This window comes from Apteryx mantelli, unplaced genomic scaffold (genome assembly GCF_036417845.1).
Source record: "Apteryx mantelli isolate bAptMan1 unplaced genomic scaffold, bAptMan1.hap1 HAP1_SCAFFOLD_20, whole genome shotgun sequence".
NCBI lineage: Eukaryota > Metazoa > Chordata > Aves > Apterygiformes > Apterygidae > Apteryx > Apteryx mantelli.
Window position 1 is genome coordinate 15,347,587 of NW_027118553.1, and position 7,459 is coordinate 15,355,045.

Consider the following 7,459-nt stretch of genomic DNA (forward strand, 5'->3'; position numbering starts at 1 on the left):
TAGCACTTGCCTATCAGGCACTGAGCCACAAGTGACCTCACAGCCACAAACAGCAGCCATGGGCCTAGCACTCGCCTATCAGGCACTGAGACACAAGTGTCCTCACAACCACAAACAGCAGCCATGGGCCTAGCACTGGCCTAGCAGGCACTGAGCCACAAGTGACCTCAAAATCACAAACAGCAGCCATGGGCCTAGCACTGGCCTATCAGGCACTGAGCCACAAGTGACCTCAAAATCACAAACAGCAGCCATGGGCCTAGCACTGGCCTATCAGGCACTGAGCCACAAGTGACCTCACAACCACAAACAGCAGCCATGGGCCTAGCACTGCCCTATCAGGCACTGAGACACAAGTGTCCTCACAACCACAAACAGCAGCCATGGGCCTAGCACTGGCCTAGCAGGCACCGAGGCACAAGTGACCTCACAGCCACACACAGCAGCCATGGGCCTAGCACTGGCCTATCAGGCACTGAGCCACAAGTGACCTCACAACCACAAACAGCAGCCATGGGCCTGGCACTGGCCTATCAGGCACTGAGCCACAAGTGACCTCACAACCACAAACAGCAGCCATGGGCCTAGCACCGGCCTAGCAGGCACTGAGCCACAAGTGACATCACAACCACAAACAGCACCCAGGCACCTAGCACTGGCTTGTCAGGAACCAAGGTACAACTGACCTCACAACCACAAACAGCAGCCATGGGCCTAGCACTGGCCTATCAGGCACTGAGCCAAAAGTGACCTCACAACCACTAAGCAAATACATGACCATCACTGGCCTATCAGGCACTGAGACACAAGTGACCTCAGAATCGCAAACAGTGATATCGTGTTTCCTTTTTGCCTGTCATTTGCAGATTCATAATTGGCCTAACAGTGTGTGTCAAAGGAAATTGCTTGCTGCTTGCCTATCCCATTCCGAGGGAGTAGTGACTTCACAGGCTTCATCAAAGCCACGTGTCATCTGCTGGCCTATTATATAGGAAGGCAAGAATGACCTCACAAGCGAAAACAGCAGCCATGTGCCCACCACTGGCCTCTCAATACTGAAACAAAAGTGACCTCACAGTCTGCATTGAAGCCACGTGCATGCTCCTCGCCTAGCACGGACTGAGGCACACCTTCCCCAGAAGCACAAACAGCACTCATCTCCATACTGCTGCTCTACCAGGTGCTCATGCACCTGTACAAAAAGAAGCAGTGTGTCTGCTGCTGGCCTAGGAGATGCTGAGCCCGAATGACTTCACAAACACAAACATCAGCAATATGCATCGAGCTGGTCTGTCAGGTGCTGAGGCTGAAGTGAGAGGAGAGAAGCTCACCTGGGCCACTTGCATGTCCCTTGATTACGCTGTTAGCACTCCACACAGAACAGTCTTCTGCAAACACCTTTCATCTCCTGGCAAGACTCTCTCCAGGTCATGATACAGCTCCACTCTGTCACCCTGGGGACAAATCACAAAAGGGAACAATTGGTCTTGCTTTTCCTTTAGTGCCATCAAGTCCGAGCTGGGAGCCTTTGCACTGCAGCACCTACACAATGGCAGCAGGACGCCACTTCCATTTCTAGTGCATTTCTAGGGACAGAGACCAGCTGAGGGAGCAGCTCCACTGCAAAGGGTTGCTGACACTGTCACATCAACTCAGCACTGCACCAGGCATCAACCTGACGCCAGACCTCTGCTGTGCCACCTAGTCTACAAACACACTGTCTCTGCGCCACACAGCTGCCTCTTCTGCTCGATACAACCAGGTACCAGCAAGAAGACATGGATGCAGGACACTCGCCACTTGCACACTCCCCAGCCACTGCTCTGCTCGCTGCCTTCCCTTGGCTCCTCAACCCAGACACACAGCGAAGCTCTTGCGGTGACACCAGAAGGTGGCCAAGGCACTCCAGGCTCACAAGGCCTGTGCAAATGAGCAGCACAAGATCAGGCAGGCACAGAGCTGACTGCTTGGGCGATGCTGCTCTTTTCAGAGGGAAGGATCCTGCTTTCTTTGGGCACAGCAGGCTGCTGCTTTCCACCTCCATCCCCTCAGGAACCTCCCCTAGGGATGGGGGGATGGGGATTTTGTTTAGTAAAACAAAGGTTACAGATACATTGGAGAAAAACTTGAGAGTCCGGAAGGCCTCCTGAGCCCAAAGTAACCTTGGTTCCTTTCCTTTAGTTACTTGCAGAAGGAGCCCCACAGAAGGGAAAAAGGGTGCAGAGGCTTTGACATGAGGCCCAAGCAAGGAGACAGCCCCAGCCTGGACGTCTGCTCAAATGGCAGCTGTCCTGGCTGCGCAGCCTCTGCACCAGCACTCCGGGCTCCACAGCTGCATTCACAGAGCACTGAGGGCTGGGTGCCACGGGCAACCTGGCCCTGGGCACATCTTCACCCCTCACAGAGCCACGAGCCCAAGAGCTCTGAGACTTCCTCAGGTCAAGCTACGGACACTTTGGGGCACTTACACAAAGGCACCCAAGACATTCTGGCATTTATTATAAGGGTCTTGGACTTGTCCTATATGGCACCACAACCTTCTAGGAAAAGGAGGGGACACAACAGCATTTGCTGAGTGGGCTGGCAGTAACAGCAGTTGTGGGATGCAGAATTTGCAGCACAGCAGAGGTACCGGGAGGTGAACCCACACCCCAAGTCACCCAGGGAAGCCAGGCCCATTTATGGAAGCCTTTGCATCCATACGTAGCCTCTTCTCATTCACTTGCAGCTGCTTTCACAGAGGGCTCATGATGTTGGCAAAGATGTTGACAGGCACAGGGACACACCCTGGCATCCTGCCTCCACCCTCAGGGGCTCTAGGACTGCACTGGGAACCTCCATGAGTGGAGCAACCTAGAAAGAAAGAAAGAATCGGAGTCTTACTGTCAGTTCTGCTGGCCTTACAGAGTCTCAACAGGCAGGGGCAAATGTCTCCCCTCCATGCTGAGCTGTACTGGTGAGAAAGGGCTCCAAGATGCCTCCTCTACTGGGACCTGCCTTGAGCAGGGCATTGCATCCCTACCTCCACATGTCTCCCCCACTGCAGCCTCATGGAATCTGCTCTTCTGAGACTCTTCCCAAAGGCACCAGCGGCTTTGGGGGTGCCACCTCCACCGCTCACCAAGGACAGCTGTCTCAGAGCCACCCATTGCCCTCAGAGGCCTGACTTTTCATGAGGTGGCATCTCCCCTCTCTGCAAGGGTCTGCATAGGCACAAAGTGCAGAAATGGCTCTGACTGCTTGGATTAACTACCCATCTCTCTGAGGGATCGGAATGGATTAGGGTCTGGGATGGGAAGATGCAATGAGGGTCCAGAGCAACAGAAAGCCTTTAAGGAGGGAGAAGATGACTTTCTCCAGGGGAGTCAGTAAAATCCCAAAGACTCATGGAAGCATCAAGACCTTCCGAAACTGCAAGCCTGAACCTCAGCTGACAGAAACCACCAAACTGTGAGCAGTCCTGGCTCTCACCAGGATGCTCCAAGGAGGCAACACGGTCACCAACAGTCCTCACCCAGGTCTGCCAGAAGGACACCGTGATGGCAGGCTGGGCTCTGGGAGCAGAGCACTGCTCTCTCCAGCCACCTCCTCCCATGCTGAGCAGCAAAACACTGGGGCCACCACCCAGCTCCACCACAGGGCACCCCACACTGTGACACGCTGCTACCCCTGCACCTCACAGAGGGTTGGCAGCCAACACGCGCCTCTGCATCAGCGACACACAGGCCACAGCACCACACAGGGCATCACACATGGCACCCACAAGCACCCCAGAACACACAAAGCCCAACTCTCCAGACCTTCCATTCCCTTCTAGGCCTCCAAGGCCTTGCAGCAGGCACTGCCTCTGAACATCCACTCACATCCTAAGCCTGCTCACTTCCCACCTCCAGGACGCAGAGAGCAAGTGCTCTCACAGGGGCTGGTCAGGCCAGCTCTTGCCTCTCTCTTGTGCCTCAACTTCTCTGAAAAAGAAATCTCTTTGACCATGTGGCAGATACCCTTTTGGGGGGTGACATTCCTTCTGTCTCCTCCAACAGCCTTTGCACCCATTCTCCAATGACTGCATACGTGGACAGAAAATCAGAGACCTCCAACGTGTTACAGTTTGGAATGTCTCAAAAAAGCAGGTGGACACCTCAAAGACAGACACAGCATTCAGACCTGGCAGGAAAATCTCACAAGCTCCCTGCTGCTTTTTTTGGCAGGGGCAATTTCTAAAGCACACACACCCTGGCAATAAGAGATTACTAACACCACTGCTCACACCAGCACTAGATTCATTTAGCAGCCTCAAAAGTCTAGCTGGACTCCCTAGCTGACTGGGAGGAGGCTGCAAGCTTCTACTTAGCAACAAGTGGAAAGTCAAACTCCAGGTCCATGTTCACCACAGAACATCATCCACATTTGAAATGTAGCACTACTGACTCATGATGATGGAGTGGAATAAAATGTGTGTCAGACGATGTGGAACATCTACTTCTGCTTGATTAAGGAGTTGCGTTTCTGCATTGCTGTGGAGCTCTGCAGGGGTCAATCCCTCCTCTGAGCACATGCAACAAAACCAGAAGTGACCTCACCACCAGCATCCAAGCCATGGGTCTTCTCCTCACCTGTCAGCTGCTCACACAGAGGTGACCTCACAAGTGCATACCCCCACCACATGCCTGCTGATGGCCTATGGGCTTCAGAGACAGAAGTTTCCTCCAAAGAACTTCCCCAGCCACCAACTACTGCTGGCCTATCAGGGACTCTGACAAAAGAGACCTCACAAGCAACGTCCACGCCTAGCTGCCTGCTGCTGGCCTATCAGGGACTCAGAAAGACATGACCTCACAGTCACCTTCACAGCCATGTCTCTGACACTGCCCTATAAACCTCTCACACAGAAATTATCTCACTACAACTTCCCCTGCCATGCGCCAAATGCTGACCTATCAGCTGCTCAGGCAGAAGTGATCACAAAAGCTCATATCTCAACCACGTACCTGCTGCTGCCCTACCAACTGCTCAGGTAGACATGACCTCACAAACACCTTTCCAGCCACAGCTCTGCTGCTATCCAATCAGTTCATCACTCAGAAGTGACCTCACCATCAACAACCAAGCCTTCTTCCTCCAGATGGTCTATCAGGTACTCAGGCAGAAGTGACCTCAGAACCAACAGCTGAGCCATGTGCCTCCTGCTGGCCTGTCAGCTCCTTGCAAAGAATTGCTTTGACACATGTGATTTGGTGGCATAGCTCTCTTAGTCACTAGTGACCTCACTACCCACACCCTGACCATATGGCTGTGGCCACCTGCAGCTCCCCCTGCCTCCCCCAAGGCTCAGCCAGTTCCTGAATGGCCTCCCTGATTCACCTCGTGGCTTCACAATGCCCATAGTGCAGCAAAACACCCATTATGGACCAGTTACTGACCCAAAAAAAGATTAGCTTTTGCCCAGGTAGTCTCTACATGTAGCTAGACAGCAGGGCCTCATGTCCCAGTCAGAGGGAGAGGCCTTCCCGCAACTCACAAGTCTGGTTCCTTCCCCAATGCTGAACAAACCCAGCAAATCCTCTACGCATCCAGGACAACCAGCATTCTCCTGTTTTATGCCCTGACAATTGGAGACACGCGGAAGGACTCAGGCCAGGGCATCTCAGCTGGTGAAACCAGCAGAGCCACAAGTCAGCAACTCTTCACCCTGACCTAGGAGCATGGAAAGAACAACGGCAAGTGGGAGCACTGGCCGTTCAGCCACCTTCAAGGCCCTTCACAAGCAAAACAGCTCACACTTACAGACCTGCTCTGGAAACACCCTTCATGCTGCTGCCAGGGTCACAGGTCTCAGGGCAAAGCAAGAGGCAGGGAGCAAAAACAACAGCTAAGGCACGGCATGACATGTGGGGACAGCCTCTCTCAGAGCCACTCGGAAATGCCGTTTTCACAACAAAAGACACCACTGGGAAGGGCCCCTCGCGAGGACACCAGCAGCCTGCTCACACTTTGCCCAGCAGCTCCCAAACGCAGCTCGGAGCAGCACCTGGGGCTGCGGTGGCAGCAGCAGCTCAGGGAAACGCTTTAACATGGATTCCAGACCCCTGGCAGGGGCAAAGCTTCCTGCCCCCCAACCCCAGCAGCCGCCCCGGCCCAGCTGCTCGCGGCAGGCCGCCACGTCTGGCTGCAGGGCAGCTGCCCGCTCTGTCCCCGGTCGCTCTGTGCCGTGCTCACGGCCCCACCAGCCCCTGCTGCAGCTCCTGCAGGAAAGCAGCCTCAGGGCCAGCACCGCTGCCCCCGCCCCGGCGGGAGGGCACCCGCCGGCAGCTGAAGACACCCGCAGCCCCGCCAGCCCCGCTCACACCCGCTCTCGCCCACTCCCTTACTCCAGCTTTGCCCCAGCTCCACTTCCACCTCTTCCTGTTTCCCCCATGCTGGACTCCAATTGGCTGAGAGAGCCGTCATTCAAATCCACCTCCATGTTTCTCTTGTTGGCCAATAGGAGTGCAGCCCTGGGGGCGTTGCCATGGAAACATTTTAGCCTCCTCCCCTGGCAGCCGGCTCTGCCCCCTGCCCCTGCGGTCTTTCGCCATCTTGTGGGTGGCATCGCGGGCATCGCAAGGCGTTGTGGGGCCTCGGGGCAGCGTGGCCCATGTGCTCGGGCACTGCTGGGTCCTGGGGTGCGGCTGCTCCCCCGCCGGAGTTGGGCTCTGCTGCAGGGGTCCCGCGGGGCTCCTGGCTGCCCTGTGCCTGGGGCCCGTAGGGGACGCGACGGAGCAGCCCTGGGGCCTGTGCTGGTGCCAGACCTGGCGTCGGCGCAGGCGCCCTGGGCATGGCCAGGGTGCTTGAGCCCACAGGAAGTTTCCTGCTGCCCCCCGGGCAGGGTAGAGCAGGGCCCTGTCGCCCCTGGGGCCCCGGCCCCCTGCGCGCAGCAGCCCCAGGGCTCGGCAGCCCTCGCACTGTGCCTGGCAGGGCTGGGCTGCGGCCAGGCAGGGGCTGGTCTCTGCGGGGCCGGGCTGGGCCCCGGCGTGTCGCTCCGCAGGGCTGAGGAGCCCTGGGGGCATGGGGCAGCCAAGGGCAGAGCAACTCTGGGCCTGGTGGTGCTGGGCAGCAGAGGTGTGTGTCCAGGAGGGGGCTGTGGGAGATGTCCATGCTGGACTGCCCCCAGCACTGCCCCCCATGGCTCAGAGAGAAATGCTTGGTGTCAGCAGGGACTTGTGGGGTGGCGATGGCCCCCACCTGTTCCCAAGCTGTCTTTTGGGTGCAGAGGTCTGACCCCCATGTGCAGGAGGACAGGGTCTGTGGCCATCTGAGGACAAGATCTCTGAGCCCAAAACATGCTTTGCCAAGTTGGAAGTATAAAGGGATCCAGGGGGAAGGAACAGAGGTTCTCCCAAAGGAGCAGACACCTTGGGGTCATTACAAGGTGAGGGTTTCATTTCCCATATGGGCATTTCCAGCAGGCTCTTGAGAGCCC